General features: G+C 48.7%; 4 non-coding genes across 4 annotated transcripts; 3 read left to right on the top strand and 1 right to left on the bottom strand.

Annotated features, from left to right (window-relative positions):
• Window positions 1–1,179: 1,179 nt before the first annotated feature.
• TRNAT-AGU lies at window positions 1,180–1,253 on the top strand. The gene has a single exon. It is a non-coding gene; the product is annotated as a tRNA-Thr (tRNA).
• Window positions 1,254–2,545: 1,292 nt separating this feature from the next.
• On the bottom strand, window positions 2,546–2,618 carry TRNAF-GAA. The gene has a single exon. It is a non-coding gene; the product is annotated as a tRNA-Phe (tRNA).
• Window positions 2,619–4,806: 2,188 nt separating this feature from the next.
• TRNAA-UGC lies at window positions 4,807–4,878 on the top strand. Its single transcript has one exon. It is a non-coding gene; the product is annotated as a tRNA-Ala (tRNA).
• A 2,552-nt stretch (window positions 4,879–7,430) lies between these two features.
• On the top strand, window positions 7,431–7,502 carry TRNAA-CGC. Its single transcript has one exon. It is a non-coding gene; the product is annotated as a tRNA-Ala (tRNA).

Raw genomic sequence — 7,502 nt, 5'->3', positions numbered from 1 at the left:
TCCGCGGACGGGGTTCAGCCTTCGTTCGGGGTTCTGGATGCCGTAAGGGTGACTGTCCGGCTGTGCGGTATCTGTGCCGACCCGGACAGGCTCGGAGGCCCGGTGGGCGCAGGTTGGTCCAGTTCCTGGAGCCAGGGGGTGGCAGGTGGAAGAGGGGGCGGGGGAGGGCAGCGGTGCCGATGTCCCGGGCGGGGGCGGGCGGAGGAGGGGGGCGGGGGGCGCGGCAGTGAGGTCCAGCCCCGCAGCCTTTCTCTCCTCCGAATCCTGTGAGCGGACCCAGGCACCGCTCGGAGAATAAAGGAAACCAAAGGAAATACTTCTTGAGGTTCGTCCTTTTCCTCTTCTTTTCGTCTCTCATTATCTCCCAAAATGCCGAGAAACGGAATCCAAGGACGGCGCACATTCGCTGAAGGAAAACAATCTACATGAACATGGCCAGGCTGGACACTCGTCACAGCATTCCCAACACGCAGGAGAGCAGCTGCCCCCGGAGTGAGGACAGACAAGTCGGCAGCGCCCGTCGCAGCCGAACTTCACGGGAGAGGAGGCGACAGGAGGAGGACACGCGCCCGCCACTTCCCTCCTGCGTGCGGTCTTCATCTGGTAGACGACCCCCCACAACGGCCGAGGATGACGGGGAGGGTCTCCTCTGGGGTTTTCAACACCAGGGGGTAGACGCCCGCTGCCGGGCTCCCGACCACCCTGCCGGGCCGAAAGAAGACCGTGGCACTGCCCGCCCGCCCGTCTCCGTTTAGCTCCCGGTGGTCTGGGGTCCTGGGTCCGGGGCAGCTCTGCAGACGCGCCCTTGCAGCCCCGCCGAGCGCTGGTGGCGGCGGCTCGGACCCCGGGAGCAGAGGAAGAGCCCCGCGCCACGACGCAGGACGCCGGGAGGCGCAGGACCTGGTCCGCAGGGACGCCGCGGGGCCTGGGGACTCGCCGCCCACCTCTGGCCTCCGTCTGCGCGCGCTTCCCGGAGGCCGCATCGAGAATCCGAGCCAACTGCCACGAGGTTGTGCAGCGCAAGGCGAGAAGACCACTGGGCGGGTGTGCGGGCCACGGTTGCTCCCGTCCGGGTTGCTCTGGGCAAAAGAAGGGCCAAGAAGGGGCGGGTCTGCTCAGAAACACAGCGGCGCGGCAAAATCCTCCTCGGATGCGGGAATTCCAGGGCCCCTCCGACGTGGCTCCGTGGCTTAGCTGGTTAAAGCGCCTGTCTAGTAAACAGGAGATCCTGGGTTCGAATCCCAGTGGGGCCTGGGCTGCTACGAGTGTGTACTTCTTGCTAATCAAGGAGGCGTTTTGCCAGTTTTCTTAAACTTGGACTTGCTCTTTCCATTTCGACCATAGGGCTCCCTCCATACACTCCTCAACCCTCACCCCTCCAGCCCCGACTTGCAAAATGGCACTGATTCTGGTGTAGCTGCGCAAAGCAAAACTGCTGCGAAGGCAAGGAGCAGTAAGTTGACACTAGCATGCTTCCCTGTTTTCTTGATGCGTCTTTTTGTACATACAAACCACGAGTTCCCTTGGGATTTTCCGGACAATGTTATCTCGGGTATTCCAACCCCGAGTTCATACAGTTCACAGATGGACTCATTGAAGTTCAGAGGGGAACTGCGGACGTGACTTTAACACGATACTTGCCAGTGCTCAGGAGATCATAACTCAGCTGCGGGTGTGTGCGGAGCCTGGAGTGACCATGGGGTAGATGTACTGAATCCAAGAGATGTGAATGTTGATGGCCGGTGATCTGCACGGGTTACAGCGGGGGCGCGCGGTGCCAAATGAAAATGTAAGGTCCCTCATCCTAAACAGCACAGAAGTCTACGGCCCACTGTCCGCTTGGCCCTGCACGGGTCTTCGCCTCCTGCTGCACCCAGCATCAGACTTGGCCCTCCCTCCGCGGGTGTAAAATCAGGTCTGACCCCGGCCGAGCGCTAACGGAAATCCAGAATCTCTGCCTCGGTGAGCCAAGGCCTCGCTTTGATTCTTGTGCAGTAAGAATCTGAGGTATAATGCGGTCGCTCTTGGGGGCACGTGTAAGCAGGTTTGTGGCTTTCACCGTGACATCGACTCTCCCTCTTGGCTGTCCCTGTGACCCAGCAAACGAACCAACGAATGAATGAATGAATGTATTTTTAAAGGAGAGGGAAAGTGCCCTTAAAAGTGGTAATAAAATATAAAGTTTTTTCCCCTTTCTTGGTCTCTCTCGACCTGTTAATTTATTTTTCACTTGCTGATTTAATGTCATTCTAATTAAGTGGACTCCACTTGTAAATTATCAGCAGGAATGTTACTGTTCACCTTCACTTCACACATCAAGATTCATGGGGGCTGGGGATCACTGTTTGCAGAAGGAAAAGCAACGAAAGCCAGACGCGCACACTGCCCTCCTTTCCTTTGTTCAGATGCCTGTTCGGCTGTCCCCTTGAACATCAATTACAAAACACAAATTCAAGGTGTAATTATTGTCGAGTTTCAAGATGGCAAAAATAGGTCTCGGGGTGGCAGGCCAGCTGTCTCTGAGGTGGACAAAAGCTACTCCGCCTGCCGAAACCCGGAATCGAACCAGGGACCTTTAGATCTTCAGTCTAACGCTCTCCCAACTGAGCTATTTCGGCTGCCTGGAAGTAGTGTTTTCCGATATTTATTTTTCAATACTTGGGATTGTTTTCGTCTTCCATTTTAGGGGATTCCGGATTCTTCAAATGCTGCTGTTGAAGCGTCCAGCACATTATCCACCCAGAAACTGGGGGCATCTATTATCTTCCACCCATAGTGCTTGGACCCAGTTCCTGGCAGCAGGGGACGGTAGGTGGAGGAGTAAGACACAAGAGAGGTAATAGGGTTCCAAAACATAAAGCCTTTCCTCTCTTCCTCATCCTGCCAGTTAACCCAGATACATCTCAGAAAATTAAGGAAACCAAAGAAAAAATTTCGCGGGGTCCCATGCACAGGAGAAAATCTTTGTGATCTTGGGTCAGACAAATACTTTGTAGATATGACAACGAAAGCATAAAATTATATAAATTTAACCTCATCAAAAAATGTTAAATCCTGCTCTGTGCAAAGCATGTTTAAAAGAACAGAAAGGCAAGTCACAGACTGGGAGACAACCTTTGCAAACCATATATCTGATAGAGGATTTACAGCTAGAATATATAAAGGGCTCTTAATAGTCAACAATAAGAAAACCTGATTTAAAATACCCAAATAGCGATGCCTGAGTGGCTCAGTCAGCTAGGCTGCTGCCTTTGGCCCAGGTCATGATCCCAGAGTCCTGTGATCGAGGCCCACATTGGGATTCCTGCTCTTTCTCTGCTTCTTTCTTCTTGGCTCCTGCCTGCTTGTGCTCTCTCTCTCTCTCTCTCTGACAAATAAACGAATAAAGTTTTTTATAATAAAATAAAATATCAGAATATTTAAGCAGAGGATGTCAATGAAGATATAGGACGGCAAAGAAACAAAAGATGCACAGCATCAGCCATTAAGGAAATACAAATTAAGCCCATAATGATAGACCTCTGCAGTTATAAGAGTTGTTAAAATTTAAAAACGCTAGCCATACCATATGTTGGTAAGAATGCAGAGGAAATTAAACTCTCATACACCATCAGCAGTAATGAAATAGAGGACTACTTTGAAACAGTTTAACAGTTTCTTAAAAAGTTGTAGGTGTACCAACCCCATGATCCAGCCATGCAAATTCTAAGTATGTATCCAATGGAAAAGAAGTAAAACTGTTATGCGCATACAAATTCTTGTATACAAATATTCACATCAGTTTTATTTGTAATCACCAATAACTGGAAACAACCCAAAGGCTTACCATAAATGGGTGAATGGATAAACCAGTTGTGGTCTGTCCATGCCACGGAGTACTACTCAGCACAAAATGGAATAAACTACTGATACATTAAACATGGGTGATCTCAAGACAATTATGATGAGTGAAAGAAGTAAAACCGAAAAAGTAAATATGATATGATTCCATTTGTATAAAACGTCAGAAAATGCAAATTAAACTACAGTGACAGGGAATTAGGTCAGTGGTTGCTTGGGAATGGAGAGGCAGGGAGAAGGAAGGAAATTGAACTTAAACATTTTCTTCCTCTCTACTTCTCTCCCTCCCCACTCCCTTCCTCCCCCTTCCTTTTTCTTTTCTAAATTTGCCAGCTGTCCGCAGGGTGAAGACTATTTCTCAAGATACGGAATGAGGGACACAGCACAGTTGGAAATAAGCAATAATCATTTTCATTCTGCACATAGGCTGTCAAAGTGCTTCCTTGGTTTTCTGGAGAAGATATCCTGGTGTTGAAGATGACTGGTGAGCAAGGCAAGGTTCAATGTAGAAAGTGAAGGAAGAGAGTAATCACAGACCAATGACACTTGAAGAGGTGGGTACAGACAAGACGGTCAGTGCAGATTAGGTAGAGTGATCTGTGGAGGAGAAAGACACCATAGAGAAAAAGAATGAAGACAAGTGAAACTCCCAACCTGAGACTCTCCAGAGAATAGTAGTCAAAAACAAAACAAAACAAGACAAAATACAGGCATTAGGATAGTAAGAAGCTCTTAAAGAAGACTAACCCCAGCTGGGAAGAACCTGGGAGCTGGAATGGTATCAATTTGGACTTAGAATTTACTATATTGGGTCTAGCCAAAAAAAAAAAAAATCCAATTTAGAAATTGTAGAACTAGTACCATTAAGAGAATAAATTTTCTGACATACACACCACACAGCCTTGCCAAAGAATACAGAAGATAGTCATATTTCCTAATATATCACAGAAGAAACAGTCTCTGCCTGGGGGTGTAGCTCAGTGGTAGAGCGCATGCTTTGCAAGCATGAGGCCCTGGGTTCGATACCCAGCACCTCCAAAGGCACTTTCTTCTTTTTCCTATCACCAATGTGCTCCACATCCGTACACTCCTTCTGGCATGCCAAATCTTCTTTTCTGTTTTTGTTTTTTGCTAATTCTTTGTTTAAAAGTGATTGGTGTGACATCAGAAGGAAGAAAGGAGACAGAAAGTCTTATTTGACATCTGCAAATGCAACCAGTTTTGTCACCTGGAGTACCATTTTACAATAGGACTTAAGGAAGATCCACAGTAAGAGGAAGAGAGAGGGAGAGAGGAGGGATGAGTGGAGGAGAGAAGGGGAGGGAAGAGGTGGAAGAGGGGAGAGAGAGAGGGAGACCAGTGCGATTTCTTTAAGCTAATCCTAAAGACAAGGGCATGAGAAAAATCAGGTGATGTGAGAGTCCAGCTATGTCTGGAAAACACTTTGGACTGCAAGCTGAATGCCTCAGACAAATGACTCTCCGGATCCTTTATTACATACCAGAAACAGAACACATGAATTCAAACACGGACTTTTGTTTTTCCTGTAAGAACCTGAAAAATGACAAAGTAAGGAAAATCCCATCATCGGTCTGCTTTAATTTTGGAGACAAATTAATGTTCGTCCCCCACAGTAGAGATCGCTTCGCTTGCACATAAATCCACATAATGGAGAAGTCTTGGCTTCTAAGAAGTCAGCCAGCTCCTGTTTCCTTTTGAGAAACAGGAAATGTTGAGAACAGCTGTTCTGCACTCCGAGTGTGTTGGAGGCAGGAGACTCTCCCTGTGGACAGTATATCTGCTCAAAGGCGGTCCTCTGGGGACAAGAGGAACCGATGTTGTTTCCTTGCACACATGCTGTAAGTGCAGTTTCTGCTTTGGTTTCTCTTGAAATAGCCCCTCTCTGCAGGCGCTCCGTGGGAGTCTGACTGCATGGGATCTGGGATCGCCAGGCTAGGAGAAAGCCTGAGCTAGAACCGGGAATGGCAAAGTGACTGGGAAGCCACACAGGGTAGCGCCGATACCCTGCAGTGGAGGCTCTTCTGACCTTCGAGTCCAGCTCTACTACCAGCTCCGTGAAGGGCAGTGAACAGCCCCAACTCCAAAGAGCAGGGGAGGCCCGGCCCAAGTTTCTGCCTGGAATTATGAGCAAATGTAATTAACAGTTGTTTAAAGTCACTCAGTTTTGAGAAGTTTGATACATAGCATTCTATAACTAAAATAGTCACAGATTGGCAAAGAGGGGCAAAGCAGAGATCATCACCTTATCTGGAAGCTGATGGTGGGAAACAGGACTTTGACTGGTGTTCCAAGGAAAAGTTAAGACCACAACAAGGAGTATAAATGTTTTTTTAAATGAGATCAGTCTAGAAGCACTGTCATTTTTATTAATTTTTTGAAGATTTTATTTATTTGTCAGAAAGAGAGAGAGCACAGGCAGACAGAGGTAGAAGCAGGCTCCCTGCCAAGTAAAGAGCCCCACGTGGGACTCGATCCCACCATGCTGGGATCATGACCTGAGCCGAAGGCCCCACTTAACCAACTGAGCCACCAAGGCACTCTTTTTTTTTTTTTTTTTTAAATAAAGAACCATTTTTTAAGGCACTCTCATTTTTTAAAAAAAGTAATAAGTTCCTTATCTACCAGTTTTGATAGAGAACTTTAAGCCCTTATTCCACGCACTTCTAACATGCCCTCTCCTCCCAGGCATGCATGTCAGAAATTTCTGACATGCATGTCAGAAATTCAGGTTCAGAGATATCTGCAGGGTTCCAGACTCTGACTGTAATGGCCTCCAGGTAGACGTCCTCAGGGGGCCATGGTGCAGACACGTAAGTTACGTCATGTCCAAACCCAAACTATATATTTCCCCCTTATTGCTTCACCTATGCTCCCAAAGCAAAAACAAATCAACCAACCAGTAACAACGTCAGCCGAGCAGAACTCTCACCCTTCCTCCTGTATCTACTATTCTTTGCAAAAGTCATCACCATCCGTGCAACCGACCTGCAGGTCTTCCTCAGTACTAAGTGTCAGACTCCAATGAGAACCCAAACCCGGTGTCAGTCTACCTTGTTCCTCAGATTTCTCCCGTGCCTTTCACTGTTAAATTCATCGTCTTACGGATCTAGTAGATCCTGAAAGAGCCTCCGAAGAAGTCGGCTGCTTAGACTAGGACAGAGCGAGACAATCAGGGCACTGTGCACAGGTAAGGCTCTCTCCCGCAGCAGCCTGGGCTCGCCTCCCCTAGTGCTGCTTCCCGGGGCCAGCGGAGCCCGCAGCAGGCTGCGACGTGTGCGGGACCACACACTAACGCGCTCTGGGGAGAGCTCCCGGCAGCTTCCATGTAAACGCTGGAAATAAGGGACAAGAAAAAGGAAACAATGAGTCAACAGGCCTTGAACTGATGAAACTCTTAAACCTCACATGAAGAGGCTCAGACTCCACGACCGACCTGTCCCACCTGACAACAGAAGGGCTTCCCGAAACCTAGTCGCGCTGGACACATTTGGTTTCTCCAACAGAAACAGAACGCGAGCCACACACACGACTTCAAATTTATGGGTGATCCCCAGAGCCCGCGACCAGGCGGGGGTGTAGCTCAGTGGTAGAGCGCGTGCTTCGCATGTACGAGGCCCCGGGTTCGACCCCCGGCTCCTCCA

Source organism: Enhydra lutris, unplaced genomic scaffold (assembly GCF_002288905.1).
Source record: "Enhydra lutris kenyoni isolate GAN:26980312 unplaced genomic scaffold, ASM228890v2 scaffoldscaffold93, whole genome shotgun sequence".
Taxonomy (NCBI): domain Eukaryota; kingdom Metazoa; phylum Chordata; class Mammalia; order Carnivora; family Mustelidae; genus Enhydra; species Enhydra lutris.
Note: the sequence above shows the minus strand (reverse complement) of the source record. Positions and strands in the feature narration are given on the sequence as shown.